This window comes from Eutrigla gurnardus, assembly GCF_963514095.1.
Source record: "Eutrigla gurnardus genome assembly, chromosome: 12".
NCBI lineage: Eukaryota > Metazoa > Chordata > Actinopteri > Perciformes > Triglidae > Eutrigla > Eutrigla gurnardus.
In genome coordinates this window covers 1146019-1166919 of record NC_139926.1, presented here as the reverse complement: position 1 = coordinate 1166919, position 20901 = coordinate 1146019, and positions in this window count along the sequence as shown.

Sequence of the window (20901 nt, the reverse complement as noted above, 5' to 3'; positions counted from 1 at the left end):
TTTTTTTTTTAATGAGAGAGAGAGAGAGTCTGTCAGGGTGGGTCAAGAAGGAGGACTCAGATGCAGAGTTGTGAACGAAAATAGGCTCTTTTATTTTCAGCACTTCCAGCGACAGAGTGAAACACAAAACAGGCTATGAAACACTGAGCCTATAAACTGAAAACACGCGGAAGTACGGGGAACTAATTATTATTATTATAACCTTTATTTAAACTCGGGAATATATTGAGGAGCAATCTCATTTGCAATTTAGCCGAGATAAAAACAGAAAACAATTTTGGACAAGACAAAACACAAACCATTTGAAAAATACATAAGCAAATCTGAAATATCAGAAGAGTAAATTGACACAGAATAATGAAGACAGAGAAATCTAGTTTAAAAACAGGAGCAGTTAGAAGTAAAATAAGACGCAGTTATGGATTTAAATTGTCCCAATGATAAGAGTGTGGTAAGTTTCAGGTGGTTTTGCAGAGTGTTCCAGGTTGCAGGTGCACAGTAAGAAAAGCAAGATTTCCCAATTTGTTGTGGACAGAGGGAACCTGCAGTGTGATCCAGTCCTTTGAGCGTGTATGATGGAGACTTGCATTGAAAGACACTAAAGAATGGATATAGGATGGTAAGAGACCAGTGAGAGCTTTAAAAACAAATAAAATACAGTGTCTATCACGCCTGTCAGAAAGCGAGGGCCATTCAACTTTTGAATACAGGTCACAGTGATGAGTGTTGTTGTTAAAATAATTACCCGTTGGTATAGAACTGGAGGAAGGAGATCGGAGTCAGCTCAAGGTCCAAACAGGGATTTAATCTTGATCAAGAGGAGAATCCACAGAGCAACATGCTGGTCTGTTACAATGTGTAGACCAAAATGTTGTGAGACGAACATGATATTTATCCATCTTCTTGTGGGTGTGTTTTCACTCAGTTCACAGGGATGGAAGTCATAAACTCTGATGTTTATCTAAACCTTGCATGGGTCGCAAACCCCACCTGGGTCATAAACCACACCCATGTCGCAAAACAACCATGTCGCAAAACACCCATGGGTTGCAAAACACACACAAATGGCCACAGGACACATTTACATTCACCAAACCTTCTCATGTGTAAGTCTTCAGTTCAGTATCTCTCATCAAGAAGTACAAAATTTCCATATCATATCCCTCCTGTTTATGCTGATTCTAAGCATAATTATAACATACATTTTGTGAAGTGTGAGAGCGAAAACCCTATCAGGCAGTTCAAAACATTCTTATTATCCATTATCCTTCTAGAAAGGGAAACTCTCTCACGGTCCCGCTGCCCCGGCAACCACCCGCAGGTACTCCATTTAACAAGGCACAGAAATTATATAAAAATAAGCATAAATTCAAAAGTATTTTGATTACATTGTTGCCCCCAAAAACAAAACATAAATGTCCTCGCCAAGCTAGTCAACCTATCGGGCTTGGCTACGGACCTATCCCTACCTAGTTAAACTATCCCTTGCACGTAAAAAGAACAAAAGAAATGGGGTCACCTTCAATATGTACAAATGCTGTGAATATTTTTCTCCTAAGTGGCTCTAGTCGGCCAATTCAGAAAACTACAACTTCAGTTAGATTTTCTGTAGTCTCATCATAATCAGTAGAATAAACATATAACAGCAATTATCTCTTAGTCCGTAGTGTCCTTATCCTCATCAAAGAGGTTACCATATAAATCATCATCTGTCAGATCAGAAGTAACATTTTCTTGTGCTGCATTCTCATAGTCCCCTCGGTGATCATCGGTGGTGGGGATCCTTTCGTACAGCATAGTTGTTTTAGTCACAGCGGTGTCAATGAGTCTCTGTAACAGTCCTCTCAAACAGGGGATACAACAACATCCACAAACGATTAGAATGGTAATCATTACGGTTACAGATAACATCATAGTTTTTATAGAACCTGCCCATTTTCCAAAAATGTCCTGGAGCCATCCTGTCAGAGGATCTTCAAAACCAGAGTTTTCAGCTAACTCTGCAGATAGGGAGGTTAATCCATTCAACGCCTTAGTGATGCTGCCATCAGGTGCTGTATTGTTAGGAATAAACGTACAACACATATCTCCAAACATTTTACATACTCCTCCTTTTTCAGCCAACAGCATATCTAACGCCATCCTATTCTGCCATGCCATTAAACTAGTCTTATCTAACTGTTGATGTATGCCCCCAATTGCTTCCTTAGTGTAATTTAAAAATCTTTGTTGGTTATAATAGACGTAATTTATCCAATCCACATTTTTATTAACGGTTACCCACCAAGCCAGGAGTGATTCAAATCCTGCAGCAACCTGATTTCTGGCTTTAAACTCATCAGGAACACCTCGAGGAACACCAATTGCATCTATATAAACTTTGTTGTCAAAAGATCCTGCTGGTGCATTTATTTTTGTTCGTAAATTATGTATCGCCACTTTTTCTAATGCCATTGTGTCATATGGTAAAATATATGTCGGCATTAATAATTGTACCATAGCACAAGTTCCCTTCCAATCAGTTGGTAATTTTGCTCTGAGTATCTTACCTCCACAGAACCACCATACATCAGCTCTGGCCATGGTTTGATCATTCACTATGTCATCAGTGACATTGCTCTCGCCCTTAATTACATCAATGATGGTTTTACAGGTTGTCAATACTCCTACTGACACAGTACCTCTGCTTCGTGTCAAGCAGGTATAATTCCCGGTGTATGGCGTAAACCAAGGTGGTTTAATCTGTGATGACACTGGAGGGAACAGAAGTTTCAAAGTGGTGCAGTTTGTAGCACTCTCTGATTTGTATAATTCTAGCATGCAACGAAAACCTTTTGGATCATTATCTGGATTAAGGGGAAAAGGCACTGTGCCTAACCCCGGCCTGGCTGCTGCACATGCTAGACAATTGGAAGAGGATAACTTGCTGTTTCGGGCTGTGTGAACGATCCATTGTAGCCATACATTTGAGTCTGTGAATCCTGTTTCTAGGGCATACGTTTCCTTCATATTTCTTATGTCTATATATTTTACAGGATTATTTTTCATCGAAGTCGGTTTGGTTGGTGTGGCTGTTACAGATGTTGTCTGCATTCTCGGGCTTGGGGACACTATTATATGGAATATCCCAACCTTGTTTATTCCACTCCCCCATGCTCCCAACACATATGTTCCGTTATCAGTGCGTTTAGGAGTCTCAAGTGTTATTATTACAGGCATGCAATTGTTTGTTTTGCAAATATTTTGTTTTGCAAATATCTTGATAATTTTCAGTCGGTTTTTCAAGTTAGAATTTGGGTTGTATCCCCAATCCCGTGGTCCTGTATTAGCAATTACCCAACTCCACTTCTCACACGCACACCCACCTATATGAACAGTTCTACCCCACGCTTTTCTATATGCGCTGCATACCTCCGTGGTGACACAGATATAATTTTCTCCGGCCAGTGAAAGTGTTGTCCTGAACAGGGGAAAACCTGACATGCATCAATCTGAGCAATGCAATTCATCCCTTCAGTACATTTTATTATCACTACACCTCTACTAGTGTCCCACCTGGATTGTATTCCTATAGCTCTTTCCCTCATTTTATCGTATACCTGGCCTTGTGTCACTATATTTGAAATAAGGAATGCAATTGTGGTCACACATAAAACAGTTATCAAGCATAGCTTTAAATCCGGCATGGTGAATGTTTCTACTTATCTGACAGTGGTATTTGTGCTCTTTTGCAGTGTGTGAGATGGATCCAAGTCTGTCTTTCAGCTATGCGGACTGCTGTGGGTGTAGACAGTAACACTTGATAGGGTCCTTCCCAGCGGGGAGCTGACCAATTCTTTCGCCTCAGGACTTTGATAAACACCCAATCTCCTGGGTTTATTGGCCCTCCTGTTGGTGCTCCTGGGTTTATTGGCCCTCCTGTTGGTGCTGGATCTGTAGGAGGAGATACTGTAGACATAACACTTTTGTTCTTCATCATTTTTGACATGTAGTCAACGATTGTTTCAGTCAATCTTGTATCATCTCTCTTTGTATCTATTAGCGGTACCCTAAATGGCCTTCCATCTAATATTTCAAATGGTGATAATCCTGTACTGTTAGGTTGAATGTGTAAGCTTAATGCTACAGCTGGTAGACATGTTACCCAACTCTTCCCTGTTTCTTCCATAGCCTTCCTCAGTTTTGCTTTAATAGTTCCATTGTTTCTTTCCACCAGTCCTGCTGACTGTGGATGATAACTACAATGGAACCTGAGTTGGATTGAAAATATTTCCGATAGCTTTTGTATTACTTGATTCCTAAAATGAGGACCGTTATCACAATAAATCTTTTCTGGAAAACCATACCTTGGAGCTATTATTGTAGCTAAAATTTTGGCCACAGTTATTGCATCATTGTTCACTGTTGGTGTAATTTCTACCCATTTGGAGAACATATCCACTATTACTAAACAGTATTTCTTTCCTTCAGCTTTGTTTAATTCAATAAAATCCATACAGATACATTGGAATGGGTATGTCGCTTCTGGGAATTTACCTGGTTTAGGACGTAGTCTACCTTGAGCATTATGTTTAGAGCAAATCAATCATGAGGCACAACATTTTTTTGTGTAATTGTGAAATCCATATGTAGTAAAAATGTTCTCTATTGTTGATACCATCCCTCCTGTTGAGACATGGGTAATCCCATGACTCAATATCGCAGCAAATCTAAATAAATTTTTCGGTAGTATAGGCTTTCTGTCGAGGCTCTCCCAAATCCCCGTTTCTGTCTGTGTGGCTCCTTTATTTCGCCACATGTTTTTCTCAGTCTCAGGTGAACTATTTTGCATGTCTCTCAAAATGTCATGATCTATATGTGTAAGCGTAGTCTCAGTAGTATAAATGTCATCTACATTTTTCTGAGTAGCAGCCGCTCGTTTTGCTTCCTCGTCCGCTTTTTTATTCCCCATTGAAATAAAATCTTTACCCGTAGTATGTGCAGCACACTTGCATATTGCAACTTTTCTTGGCAGTTGAATGGCATCCAGTAGCTGCAAAATGAGATCTTTATGTGTAATAGGTTTCCCTGTAGATGTTACCATGCCTCTATTTTTCCACTGTTGTGCAAACACGTGAAGTGTCGAGAATGCATACTGGCTATCTGTATATACAGTTATATCTTTATTTCTCCCTATTTTGCACGCCTCTGTAAGTGCAACAAGTTCTGCTGCCTGCGCAGAGAAATGCGACGGTAACGAGCCTGACTTCAAAACCTTGTCAGATGTTACTACAGCATATCCACTTACATTTGTCCCGTCAGGATTCTTTTTACATGAGCCATCTACAAATATCACAATATCAGCAGCATCAAGTGGTACATCAGTGAGATCTGGTCTTGGTAAAACTCTAGCACTAGTTTCTCCTACACAATCATGTGCTATTCCATCTGTTTCATTTGGTAGCAGGGTTGATGGGTTTAATGTAGTGCATCTCTCTATAGTGAGATGTGGCTGTGACAGTAGGATAGTCATACAACTAAGATGTCGCGCTGGTGACATAAAGGCTATTTTGTTCTGCATTAGAAGTGCTGAGACCGCATGTGACACCATAAGTGTCAGTGGGTGAAATAACACTATAGAAGCAGAACTCTGCACACTGAGTGCAGCTGCCTGTACTGCCTGCAAACAAGGTGGCATAGCCTTTGTGATGTTATCAAGTTTTGATGAATAATATGCAATAGGTCTCTGTTTTCCTCCAAATGGTTGTGTTAGAACACTAGTCATAAAACCAGATCTTGCATCGCAAGTCTGAACAAAGGGCTTTGAGTAATCAGGGAAAGCTAATACTGCAGAGCTCACTAGAACTTGTTTGAGTCTAACAAAAGCATCATTAGTTTCTTGAGTCCATGTTATTTTGTCTTGAGCTGCCATAGGCTGGTCATATATAGCATTTTGGAGCGGTTGTGCTATTTCAGCATAATTAGCAATCCATTGTCTGCTAAAATTAGTCATACCTAAGAAAGACATCATTTGTTTTTTGGTTGTAGGTTTTGGTGCTTGTAAAATAGCTGTTTTCCTTTTTTCGTCTAGATGTTTACCTGACTGTGAAATATTAAAACCTAAATATTTTACAACCGTTTGCCACAATTGTAATTTATTTTTGCTGACCTTATGTCCTTGTTCAGCTAAGAACTTTAATAGAGCTAAGGTATCTGTTTTGCAATCTATTTCAGTTTTAGACGCTATTAAGATGTCATCCACATATAATAGTATCTGGCTTTTACACGGGGGTTCAAATTTTGCTAAGTTTGCAGACATGGCCATAGAAAAGATAGTTGGACTTTCACAGTATCCTTGAGGTATTCTCGTGTATGTATATTTTCTACCCTCAAACTGGAATGCAAACCAGAATTGTGAATCTCTATGTACTGGAACTGAGAAGAATGCGTGTGCCAGATCTATTACTGAGAAGTATTTTACTTTCGGGTCCAGATCGTTTAATAAAGTATGTGGATCAGGAACTAAAGGAGCTCTTGGTATTATTGCTCGATTTACTGCTTGCAGATCCTGAACCATGCGCCATCCTTGTGACGGTGCAGCCTTCTTTACAGGGAATAATGGTGTATTACATGGTGAATCTGGACACTCTCTGATTATCCCTCCAGCCAATAAATCCTTGATTATTGGCCGTATTCCTGTTATTGCTTCTTGTTTCAATGGATATTGTCTTTGGTAGGGCCTAAATGAACCCTTCGGGGTTATTTCTACTGGTCATATACCCCGTATTAGCCCTACATCTGCTGTCCCTTTAGACCATAGTTTTTCAGGAACAACTTTCAGTTCCTCTTCTTCTTTATCAGTCAGTAAGTATCATTCTGTCATTTGAGACATTTGTATTTTTGTCATCCTGCAGGCTTCCATGCCCAACGGGGTTGGAATTACTCCTATTCCTAATTTTTCCATTAAATCTCTCCCTAACAGATTCACTGGACACAGGTTTGAGATTGCAACCACTGCTAAGACTGTTGTATTTGTCTTTAGATCGGTAATTGACACCGGTTGACTAAGTGGCTCAGTGACTATGTGTCCCGTCGCAGATTTAACCTTCATGCCTTTACCGTGTTGGAGTGGCAGTCTATCACCGCCTTCATCTTTTCTGATTATTGTTCTACATGCTCCCGTATCGCATAGAAAACGAGTTTTATGATTATTAACCAACAGAGTGACTATCGGTTTTTGATTCATGCTTAAAAATATTTCAGCGCTTTCTAGTGAACATACTTCTTCCTCCTCATCTTCTGTGTCTTGGTGTGTGTGTGTGTGTGTGTGTGTGACTGTGCATGACCTGATTTATTGGCTAGTCACGCCGATGAATCATCAACTCGTCTGGGTCTCCCTGCTCCTCCTCTCCCCCGCCAGCCTCCTTGACCTCTGCCCTTTGGAGCTTTACAGTCTTGAGCCCAATGTCCAAATTTACCACAATTGTAGCAGTTCTCATCTCCTCCAAATCTCCGTCTTCCCCGTCCTTCTCCTCTTCCTCTCCCTCTCCAGCCTCCACGATTGACATTGCCTCGGAAATACACATCAATGAATGAATTAGCATAATTTTCATCATCATCATCATCCATGACAAATATTTCACTTGCCTTTTTTGTTCCACCTTTCTTGTTTTTCTTTTCTTTCAGTACGTTCTCTGCGTGTACTGCATGGTCAGTCGTAGCTTGTATCCCAGCAGTTCCAACACCAATTAGGTGCTTCCTTATAAACTGTGAGATCTCTGGCTTCATTCCATTCAGGAATGCGTTTTTTAGCTGCATATTATAGGGACCGTTGTCTGCATTATCCTGTTGTAAGCCGCTGTTTGCTGCAAACACTATTTTCAGTCTCTCTAGGTAAATCAACACACCTTCATCTGCATTCTGTACACACCGTGCTATTTTGCTATAGTCTGCTCTTCCCTGAAAATGAGTTATTATTCTTTGAATTAAAGCATCAATTCGGACAGTCCATTGAGCGTCGGTATATGGTATGACAACATTGTTGTGAAATGGGTCCCATGTTCCCTTAATCAAACACCAATCTTGTTTTACAATGCACCTTAGTATTCTTTCTGCCTCTAAAGTGTTAAGCTGGAAACTGTTACACAATCTTTGAAACTGTTCTCTAAACTCTCCTGTGTTTTCCCTAGGGTGTGGGACCCCGCATGCTGCGTCTTTCACGTCTCCCTCTGTCCACGCTCTATACACTCTTATTGTTGCACCTTGCCCATCCCCAGCTCTCGGGTTAGGCATTTCTATCATCGGATACATTTCTTCTTGTATGTTCAAACTCAATGACTCCCTTGGTGGGGAGAGTATAGGCATGGTAGGAAGGTTATAAGAGTCATACAACTTACCAGACCTCGTTGTTTTTGGACTTCCTGTAGCTGTTTCTGTCGGTGCAGGAGCGGTGAGAGTAGATGCAGAGAGAGAAGGAGGGCGAAGGACTTGAGCTGAGGCTCAAGAGGCACATACTCGTTATCCTCCTGTTTATCTCGGTTGGAGTACAAAATAGGATAAAGTTTATTACACACTGTATCTTTTTCCTTTTTCTTTATCTCTTTTTCTTCCTGTCTTTTCCTTTCTTCAACCTCTCTTTTCTCAATTTCTTCTTTACATTGTCTCACTTTCTTTTCTTTCTGCTTCTGCATTCCTCTCTTCCTTGCGTCTGCCTCTTCTAACCATGCTTTCGCCTGTGTGTATCCCTCTTTGTTCTGCCTTTTCTCACTTCCCTTTGACCTTTCCTCTATTTTTTCTACCAGTTCTTTGCACTCTTCCACCTGCAACTTTCCTTTAAACCCATACTTCTCTTCCCACTTCTTTATATATTTTACATTATCTAGAGCTTTCTGGCTCATTCGTTTTGCATCTCCTTTATATTGAACCTCGTCAGGTTTATGTTTATAACTATTACAATTTCCCATTTTGGATGTATTTATTTATATATATTTATATATATATTTTATTTTATTTATTTATTTATTTTAATACGTATTTTTATTTAAACGTTATTTCTATTTTACCGGTCTTTTCATTTCTTTCCTTTTGAGTACTCTTACCTATGGGTCTCTAACCCTCCCTGACGTCTTTTTGTTTTCGCAGGCCTTCGGGATTAGTTTAATCTTTGTCCTTCCAAAGACAGCTTACCTGGATTTAGGGTCCTGCCCTAAATCTAAGAGAGTCCTGCTCCCCCAAGCCTTGGCTTGATTCTATTTATTTCCTTTTTCCTATTAGGTCCTTTGACCTATTCTAAGAGATCGATCCCCCAAGTTCCCGACTTGCTTTACTTATTAGAAATTTCTTACCCTTTCGATGAGTCCCTGACTCTGTTTGCCTGGCTGGTCCGTCTCCCCTCTGTGGTTGGCCCCGTCACCGCCCCCTCTTCAGAGGACCTGGCCTCCTGTCCCAAACGAGGCTATATGAGCCCCGCGGTGGAGGTCTTTTCAGAGGATTTCTATTCCCTCTGCCTTAAGGTCTTCAGGTCCTCTGGTACGAAGAGAGGGAAAGATATTGGGGCCCCACGTTGGGCGCCAAAGTGTTAAAATAATTACCCGTTGGTATAGAACTGGAGGAAGGAGATCGGAGTCAGCTCAAGGTCCAAACAGGGATTTAATCTTGATCAAGAGGAGAATCCACAGAGCAACATGCTGGTCTGTTACAATGTGTAGACTCAAAATGTTGTGAGACGAACATGATATTTATCCATCTTCTTGTGGGTGTGTTTTCACTCAGTTCACAGGGATGGAAGTCATAAACTCTGATGTTTATCTAAACCTTGCATGGGTCGCAAACCCCACCTGGGTCATAAACCACACCCATGTCGCAAAACACCCATGTCGCAAAACACCCATGGGTTGCAAAACACACACAAATGGCCACAGGCCACAGGACACATTTACATTCACCAAACCTTCTCATGTGTAAGTCTTCAGTTCAGTATCTCTCATCAAGAAGTACAAAATTTCCATATCAGTTGTAGTTGTCACCTGTAATAAATCTCAGGGCTGAATGATATACAGTGTCAAGTGGGTGTAGAGTTGTAGCTGATGCATGCATGTATTAAATGTCTCCATAATCTAAAACTGACATAAAAGTTGCCTCAATAAGTTTCTTCCTGCAATGAAGAGAAAAGGATGATTTGTTTCTGTAAAAGAAACCTATTTTTTGTCTTAGTTTTTTCACCAGATTTGACACATGATGTTTGAAAGTAAGTTTGTCATAGATCCAAATTCCAAGATATTTGTACTCAGAGACTCTTTCAATAGTTGTAACACTATTAGTGGAGATAATTTGATTATTGGAAGTGATATTTTTTGATTTGGTGAAACGCATAAATTTGGTTTTACCTGCATTAAGAACTAGTTTATGCTTATTGAGAGCAACTTGTAAGTCGTTAAAACAGTGCTGAAGAGATTCAATTGCAGAGGTTACAGAGTCAGAAATACAATACAAAATAGTGTCATCTGCATAGAGATGAATGTTACAGCCAGTGACAGCAGTTACAATGTCATTAATATACAAGGAGAATAGAGCAGGTCCAAGGATTGATCCTTGAGGTACACCTTTACTAATATGAAAAAAGTCTGACTTAATATTTCCGATAGTCACGCATTGCTGTCTGTCTGTGAGGTAACTATGGAACCATTTAAAATTTTATCAAAACCGATATTGAGAAGTTTGGTTAAGAGTAGTTCATGATCAACTGTATCGAAGGCCTTTGAGAGGTCAATAAAAAGAGCTGCACAGTGTTTCTTCTTGTCTAAAGCCAACATGATATCATTTAAAACAAGCGTTGCAGCGGTAATGGTGCTATGCTTTTCTCGGAAGCCAGATTGGTGAATGCTTAGGACAGAGTGCACAGAGAGACATTTTTTAAGTTGATTATTTACCAATGATTCCAGTATTTTTGCCAGACAGGATAGCTTTGAAATAGGCCTATAATTATTCATGTCAGATGTTCCACCACCTTTATGCAATGGAGTTACTAAAGCAGTTTTCCAAATTTTAGGAACTGTACTGGATAAAATAGAGAGGTGAAAAATGTATGTTATACAATTCACTATGAGTGGAGCAGCTAATTTTAAGAAGTGTTGATCGAGTTTGTCCCCGCCAACTGATTTCTTAGTGTCTATAGCCTGTAATGCCTTGGCCACTTCACCAGGAGAGAACAGCTGTAGAGTGAAACAAGGATTTGGTAACATGTTGATGTCAGAATCAATGGCAGGCAGAGGGGGTCCTGTATAAGTGTGGTCAAATAGGTTTCCAGCAGATGCAAAGTGTTGATTGAAAGCAGAGCATATTTCTTCATGATGTGAAAGTGAGCATCCATCTGGTGTAGTGATAGTAGAGAGTGAAGGTGATGATTTACGATTAACAGAATTTACAGCCTTCCAGAATTTTGCTGGATTTGAATAGGCTTTGGGAATCAAATTTAAATAGTGGTCAGATTTGGCCTCTCTTATTGCAGCTGTACATTTATTTCTAAGCTGCCTAAATGCAAGCCAGTGACCTGGGTCACCAGTACGCCTAGCACGCATCCAGGCTTTATTTCTTTTTTTAAGTAAGGAAGATATTTCTGCTGAAAACCAGGGACTATTCTGAATTCTATATTTTTTAAAAGGGGCGTGTTTATCTAATATAGAATTAAAAGATTTACAAAAATGGTCCAGGGCTAGATCTACATCAGGGATTCCAACAGTGACATGAATATCACTATTTGACAGATCAATTAAGAAGGCCTGCTCATTGAGATGTTTCAGGTTCCGTCTGGATACCAACCATGGACCTAATTTTTGGTAGATCTAATACAAGCAATAGGGCAATGATCACTAAAACCAAGTTAAAATACTCCAGAGTCCAAGATTTTCTCTATTCGGTTAGTTAGGATTAAGTCAATGTCACAGCCTGGCTCAAAAAGCAGTGACAAAAGCAACAACAGAACGCAAGAGTGCCAATAAATGAAATAATTTATTAACACAAGACTTTAAGGTTGAACATAGACAAAAGATGAGGTGTGTTCATCTGTATAATCAGTAGTGTAAATGTGGGTGAGTGGCCGCGGTGTGTGGATGTCATGATGGATGTAAAACCAAAAGACAGCAAACCAAAATGTGCATCAGCAGGCAGGGCAAAGCGCGAGAGCACTGAGCTGGGTCGGGGTTTTAAAGCCTCCTACAGGACTGAGCCCAGGTGCACCCAATCAGCCTCATCACCGTCACCAGCACCCCCTGCAGGGATGAAAGGTTAAGGCCAGCAGGGCCGTGACATCAATCAGAGATGACTTTGAGGGATCTTTTATATTTGGTCTGGTAGGATCAGTAATTACTTGAGACAGATTAATATTTGTACATACCTCTTTGAAATGATCAGAGGCAGAGTTCAACCAGTTTAAATTAAAATCACCCAATACAATCAACTCAAAGTTTATGTATGGGGCTAACAGATCAGCTAACTTGTCAACAGCTGAGGCGGAAGCAGATGGAGGTCTGTATACACCAACCACGGTAATGACAGAATTTTTTGCAATACATACTCTTAGAGCTAAAAACTTGAAACACTTCTCTACTGTAACAGCATTAACAACCCGTTACTTGGCCGTCCTATTTTTGAAGAAAAGGCTGAAAACGACATACAACAAGTTAGCTGTGGCTGTTATATATAGGCCTAAAAGTTGAATGAAGCCACAGCCACAAGCCTGACCAAAAACTGGTAGAAAGTAGATAAAAAGACACCCAAAAATGAGCTTTGCAAGTGCAGTGTTGTAGGGCAATGTCAGACGGAGCTGCATCTGGAACAAGTGTTCCAGATGAGATTATGGGTATTTTTAGGTATATAATTCTACTTTTTTTGTCTATTTCACCAGTTCTACAACTACTACTAATAAAACCAACATTTTTTTTAATGTTTTTTTACATAACAGCCTTCTGTAATGAGACGCTGCATAACTATCATATCTGCAGGTCACAGTCTGACCTTTCTGAGCTGCTGCACTCTCACCCTCAAGCCCCCTCCCCCCATGTAACATACCGCTGGAATCGTAAGCTCATTGGCTATAAGACCTGTCAGTCAAAAATGTACTCCTCTGCCTATTGGCTCTCTGCCTGGGGATTCTCGTGGTTGGTCGGCCGAGAGGCAGTGAAGCACTGGCTCTCTTAATGGACAGATTGTTCAACCAATTCGGATCGCAGAATCGTGGAAGGGGGCTTGTTTTGTCGCCAAGAAGCTACCGTATGCGGAAATCGAAGCTTTGTTGTTGGCCGTCATCGAAGAGCGATAACTAGCTATAAACAATATTTTGTTAAGAAACTCACGTCAACACATGGCGTGTTATGGATGACTACCGGAGTTAGCGTGCTCGTGGGACTAAACTAAGTGGCTACTTTTGTTCGTTGGACTCTTACCGTTCTCTGGATATAAGGATTAGCATGCTAAGTGTTGATTTTGGACTTCCAGACAGCTCGAAAGGTAGGGAACGCTGGTCTTGTTTCTGTGCACTCCTTGCACACATGCTGTGTTTGCTTTTGATGTGTTTTCCGTGAGCCTAAAACGGCTTACTTTGTTCGATTTGCGAGACTCGTAGCTTTCAAATGATGTGTAATATGACGCAGACGCATTTAAAATAATATGCGATTAAACGGAATGAAGCAAAACTAGTGCAAAACGGCCCGCATGAGGGTCGCTGACGTAACGAGAGGTTAAGAACAGTGCAGCTGAAACAAGCTTTTATATAAATAGCCACACCTCCACCTCTTGATTTTCTATCAATTCTGAAAATGTTAAAATCATTCAAGGCTATCTCAGTGTCATTCACAGTACATCTCAACCAAGTTTCAGATAGAACCACGATATCAGGATCTGTCTGTATCACCAGGATTTTCAGATGATCCAGTTTATCTTGCTGAGTGATACTCCTGATATTTAGGTGAATAAAACCCAAGCCTTTCCTATTCTTAAACTCTGTTGGGTTAAGATTAGGGTGTGGAGCAGAGTCTGATCTTGGATGAGCAGTGAGATTAGAGCTGTGGTAACCTGTTTGAGTGAGTAGGTGTGTTGCTACCTGGAGTGGATGATAGGGGGCGCTATCGTATGGCGTGATGACTTGAGGTGGAGCAGTAGAGGAGCAGGTGAGTGTCGAAGGCAGAACAGTCTGAGTGGAGGCGTGTTGTGTAAACAGTCACGCACGTGAATGTGCTTGGGCAGAAAAAGCTTTGCAGGACTGCAGGGTGAGATAAATATTTTGAGACAGGAGGCGGGATCCTGCACGGTTTAGGTGGAGACGATCATGTTTGAAAGAGCCCGGTCTGTTGAGAAAGGCGGCAAAATTGTCTACGTAGGGAATGCCAGTCATGTTGCAGTAACCTTTGAGCCATACATGGAGCTGCCAGAGTCGGCTGAACTTTACTTCGCCAAAGGTGGGAGGGGGGAGAGGTCCAGAGATGATACACTGACTATTTGACTTTAAAATCTTGTCAATGAGATGAATGCAGTAATTTTTTTAGCTTTATTGACTGTTGGAATTTAAGGTCATTTATTGCTCCAACATGAGCTACAACGGTGCATGCAGAGGGGAATTTCTGTAGCAGCTGCGGGATGACGTCATCGATTTGATTGGTGTCGGCACCTGGATGACAGGAGGTGTAACACCTGTTGATTCGGACATCACAAACCATAGATGAGCCGACAACTAGGACCTCAGTCCGCGACCTCGACCCACGGGGACCAACAGACGAGTGGAGCATTCCCGAACCACATCCACGCGCTGGACGTGTTTTCCCCGAGGGCGCCCAAGGCTGACGACGAAGTTGCGGGTTGGAGGAGAGCGCAAGGATGTCTTTTTCTTCTTGCACCTGCTGTGGCCGACCACTGGAATCCAGGGACCGCGGTTAGGAGTGGAGCTGTTGATCCTTGGGTTGGGACTAAAGCAGCCTATGGTTGCGGCCTTGCGCTCCTTGGGCTTAGCTCCTTCCAGCAGCCAGCGGGCCCTGGCGCCTCCCCCAATGGAAGACTGGGCTGTGGACTGGAGTTCGGTATCTACCGGGATGGAAGGAGCTGTGGTGGGGTGGGAGCTTCCAGGCAGGCTGGGACCTCGGGAGCAGCGAGCGGCACGGTGGTATCTAGCTCGGCTTCAACAGAGTCCGCAGCAGCGGCTCCCACTTTGACCATAGAGTCGATGAAATCTTCTTCATCACGAAACTGGTGAAGAATGGATATGCGTCCTTCCAATTCGGCGATGGTTTGGCTGAGTTGAAGACAGAGATGACATCCAGACGGAGAGGTGAGTGGTGCCATAGTGGGGACGTTACTTTGTGTTTGTTGTTATCGTTGGGCTCTCCGTTAGCTCCGTTCTAAGCTAACAGTACGACTGCACTGCTGTCTGCAGGATTGTCACCTGGCTGTCACCTGGCTGTATCCCCTTTTCACCCTAACGGGGAAAAGGGGATACAGAAATTCACTCCGGACGGAGGCTATGAGGGGACTAAGGGCAGATACACCTAAACGGGAAACGGGGAAATAATAATCACTCCTAACTTTTTCCTACTCTAACTTTATGGGGGTTTTTTGTGTGATTTTAGGTCCATTGTGTTAAAATGAAAAAATAACTGTACAGTCACACATATGAGGTTGTGCTGAAAATAATGACACCAAAGGTAGGGCAAGGTAAATAGTTTTTAGGGTTAAATATAATAAAAATAGTAAAAAACAGCAAATTATACCCCAGACCCCAGAGGTTTAAACAACAACTCACTCAAAAATATCTAAAACTTCATTTTAAGGGTGGGTGAGTCCACCCTCACATTATGTGGCCCGGAGTTCTGATTTGATATGTGGGCCGAATACTACGCTCAACAACTGGCCCACATCTTGTCTGCCAGAGTAAAGACAGTGCCACCTTTGCCACACCTGGGCCATGTTCGGTTCATATGCCTTATGCCAGTGCCAACTGAATGCCACCTGTGCCAGCTTCATGCCAAATCTGGGCCAAATGTCACTGCTATGTGGGGTGGGTTGGAGAAACCGCCTCATGCTACCTCTAGTGGTGCAAACACTGTCAAAATTCAAAAAAGAAAAAAATCTGCCAGAAAGGGAGAAGGGGTTGTAGCCGATTCCGTGGTCTGTCCAGGGACCATGGTCTCTGGCACAGACCAGTGGTCACAACCACTAGGGGCGCTAAAGACACTGGTCCTGACCAGCTCCTCAGTGGTCGCGACCAGTAGCTCTGTGGCACGGACCAGCTGGTCTCTGGCACTGCCTGTGGTCACAACCACTAGGGGCGCTAAAGATACTGGTCCCAACCAGCTCCTCGTGATCTGCCCTGTGGTCCCTGTGGTCTGTGAAGCAGCTTTAGAATTTTCTCCCCTTTACACTCGTTTTGGAAGCACTGTTAGCTGGATAAATGTCAGAGATCATAATCTTTTGTCCATAAAATACATTATATCAGAATTATTTTGATTAATATTGTTATATTATTATTGATTATGAAGATCCGTGTGGTCGGGACCAGCTGGTCTCTGGCATGGCCAGTGGTCACAACCACTAGGGGCGCTAAAGATACTGGTCCTGACCAGCTCCTCGTGATCTGCCCTGTGGTCCCTGCGGTCTGTGAAGCAGCTTTAGTATTTTCTCCCCTTTCCAGTCGTTTTGGCAGCACTGTTAGCTGGATAAATGTCAGAGATCATAATCTTTCGTCTATAAAATACATTATATCAGAATTATTTTGATTAATATTGTTATATTATTATTGATTATGAAGATCCGTGTGGTCGGGACCAGCTGGTCTCTGGCACGGACCGTTGGTCACAACCACTAGGGGCACTAAAGACACTGGTCCTGACCAGTGGCACAGTGGTCGTGATCAGCTGCTCTGTGATCTGTTCTGTTGTTTGGACCAGCTGAGTGATCTGTGGAGTGTTTGTTTGTTTGTATTTATTTTTAATACAACTTTTCCCTTTTCTTCGTGTTAGCAGAATAGCCTAAATGTGAGAAGCCATAATCGTTTGTCTATCCAATGTTATTGATCACTTTTATTAATAGAAATCATAATAACAATGATTAAATTATTGGTGGAAATGCTTTGAAGCATTTCCAACCTATGTTATTCGAATCTTTATTATTATTCTTCCGTACGTTTTTTGGTCGTCTCTACCTTCTGCATACTTTCAGCTACATTTACATTACATTTACATTTACATTTAGGTCATTTAGCAGACGCTTTTGTCCAAAGCGACTTACAATAAGTACATTTGTCAAAAGAAGGAAACAAGGAAACCACAACGAATCATTGCCGATAAAGTAAGAGCTAAAAGTAGAACAAGTGTTAGGTCCTCATCTGAGTAAACTAGTAGTTCAAGAGCAACAGTGCTACGATCAGAGTGCTATAGGTAAGGTTTTTTTTTTTTTTTTTTTTTTTTGGGGGGGGGGCGGGGGGAGGTCATGCTAGTCGAGGTGAAGTCTGAACAGGTGAGTCTTGAGCCTTTTTCGGAAAATGGCAAATGACTCAGCTGTCCTGACATTAGTCGGGAGTTCGTTCCACCACTGAGGCGCCAGAACAGAGAAGAGTCTGGACTTTGCTGAGTGACATTTGTTTGATTTCAGCGATGGTGGTACCAGCCGGCCAGCTGAAGTAGAGGAGCGAAGTGCTCGCTTCGGGGCATGAGGTTTGACCAGTGTTTGAAGGTAGATGGGTGCCGTTCCATTGATGGCCCTGAAGGCCAGTGTCATCGTCTTAAATTGGATGCGTGCTGCAACAGGGAGCCAGTGGAGGTCACGGAGGAGGGGGGTCACATGGGAGAATTTGGGTAGATTGAAGATAAGACGTGCTGCAGCGTTCTGGATACGCTGCAATGGTTTAATCGCAGAGGCCGGGAGTCCGGCCAGGAGAGAGTTGCAGTAGTCAAGGCGGGAGATGACCAGTGCTTGGACCAAGAGTTGCGTCCTTTGTGAGGAGGGTCCGAATCCTGCGGATGTTGTAGAGGGCAAATCTGCAGGATCGGGCCACAGCAGTGATGTTGGGGGTGCAGGATAGTTGGTCATCGAGGATTACACCCAGGTTCCTCGCAGTTGACGACGGCAATACTGTGATGCCCTCGACAGTGACCGACAGGTCCATGCGAGGGCAGTCTTTCCCTGGGATGAAGAGGAGTTCGGTTTTATTCAGGTTAAGCTTGAGGTGATGTGCAGTTGTCCAGACAGAGATGTCAGCCAGACAGTCCGAGATGCGAGTTGCAATGTGGGTGTCAGAGGACGGGGGAAAAGAGAGGAACAGCTGGGTGTCATCTGCGTAGCAATGGTAGGAGAATCCATGCGATGTGATAACAGAACCTAGTGATCTGGTGTATAGTGAGAACAGAAGCGGTCCTAATACTGAGCCTTGAGGGACACCCGTGTCCAGAGAACAGGGTTTGGACATAGAGCCATTCCATGTGACCTGAAAGGTGCGATTTGTCAGGTATGATGTAAACCAGGCGAGAGCAGAGTCAGTTATGCCAAGTTCCGCCAGAGTGGAGAGGAGGATTTGGTGATTGACTGTCGAACGCAGCAGATAGGTCGAGGAGAACGAGAACGGAGGAGTGGGACGAGGCTCTGGCGTCTCGCAGGGACTCGGTCACTGTGAGGAGGGCCGTCTCAGTGGAGTGAGCAGTCCTGAATCCTGATTGATTAGGGTCTAGGAGGTTGTTCAGCGAGAGATAGGATGACAGTTGGTTGTAGGCGGCACGTTCCAAGGTTTTAGAGAGGAATGAAAGAAGAGATACAGGTCTGTTTACAGTCTGTCTGTAGCGACTGCTAGCCTGTTTTGGACTCTTTATTTAATAAATTACTCAAAAATACGTTAGGAGTAGTATTCTTATTTCTCACCAAGAAATCATAAAGCGATTTCCACCACATCCGTCACATGAGTGCCTTCAGCAGAGAGAGTCTGCTCTGGCCTTTTTTGTAGAGGGCATTGATCATCCGTCTCGATGTTCACCGGTGTAGGTGGAGGATGTTTACACCTGCGGAAGTCCATCACCGGCTCCTTAGTCTCCCCCGTGTTGATCTGGAGGTGGTTCCGCTGGCACCAGTCCACAAATTCCCGGTTCAGTTCCCTGTACTCTGTGTCGTCCCGTCCCTGATGAGACCGACGGCCGCAGAGTCACCAGAGAACTTCTGGAGGTAACAGTGAGGAATTGTATGTGAAGTCTGCAGTGTAGAGGGTGAAAAGGAAGAGAGCCAGGACAGGTCCCTGCGGGGCCCCCTGTGCTGCAGACCACCATGTTGGACTGACAGTCCTTACTCCTTACATACTGTGGTCTGGTTTGTGAGGTAGTCCAGGACCCGGCAGCGAAGTGAAGGTCCACACCAGCATGTAAATTATTTAATATTCTCACTGTATACTCATTTAATTTTAGATGAGACTCGTCATATCAATTTAAACAACTTATGAAATCTACAGTAGCTTGCCCAACTTTTCAATACTCACATGATTGTTTTTTCACACAAGTCAATACAATTTCAAAGTCCCAACATCACCCAGGGGCAAGCGTTACAGCGACAGCGGCGAGAAAAAACTGCCGTAACCCTGTAACACCCCTTGTTGTAAAATTACAACGTTACCTTTAGCCATCCTAAAAAACAATCTGGTATATTTTATTTGGTTTTTTATCACATAAACATAGTCATTGGGTTCTATTGTTCAGTCTCACAGTGCTATTGGATCGTACATTTATAAGTCCCGCTTTATGGCCATGAACTCACACAACCTCTCAACAACATCTCTCTGTTTCATTGGACTGGATTCATCAGATTCAAGTAAGTAAAATATCTTTTAGTGTAGTAAGCAATCAACCTTGCAAATGAACCCTTAGTTGTTCTGAATTGTTGTTCAGACAACGTGAGCACAAATACAGGAATTCTGCTCCCATCTAAGCCCAATTTTGCAATATTATTATTTATTATTATTCTCTAAAATCATACATAAACATTTTTTTTAAACTCTTTAATTTCAGCATCAAAGGCCTCCTACAACAACATCTGAAAGGTAAAATAACTTTTTTTTTAGGTTTTTCTATATCTGGGTCTTACAGGGTTAATAGGCTTGTAGGCAGAAATTGTGCAGCCCTGGGGCCTCATTTATAAAACTGTGCGTAGGATCCTTACTAAAAGTGTACGTACGCCAAAAAGCCAAAGTTTGCGTACGCCCAAAAAAAATCTGATTTATAAAACTGTGCGCACGCAAGCTGTACGCAATGTTCCCTTTATAAATCACAGATCACCTACAAGTGTGTGTACCTGAATCCCTCCCTGTACACGCCCACGTTTTACCATATTAATGAGCCGGCATGCAATCGTTTCCATGTGGTGAATCACGGCGACAGGCCAGGAAAAAAAGCGAAGAAACGTAACTTTTCAGAAAGGGAGATAGAGACACTTGTTGGGGAGGTGGAGGCCCGGACAATAATTTTATTTAGTGGCCACAGCAGCGGGATCACGAATAAAAAGAAGCAGTGCGAGTGGCAACACATTGCTGATGCTGTCCACGGTGTCAGTGGGACGGAGCGGACAGTGGCGGAACTTACGAAAAAGTGGTCTGATCTGAAGGTAAATTACATCTTTCTGCTCCTTTACCAATCTACCACCTTTGCCGGGTGGTGGAGTCTGCCTCCTGAAGTTTGGTAAAGTTGTGCTCTCCACGCTCCACGACTGAGCGCACGACCGTGGCAGCATTTCCTCTGCGCTCTGGTGGTTTAAAAATGAGGATAAAGACTTCCGGTTGATGATGTAAGAGAGCAGACGCCGGTCTCGGGTCTCCCGATCACATTTGCTTAATTTTCTACTTAAACATCGGACTTTCTCCTACCAAGCTGTCACAGCGCGTTACAAAGTCATTTCGACACCTTTGACACAAAA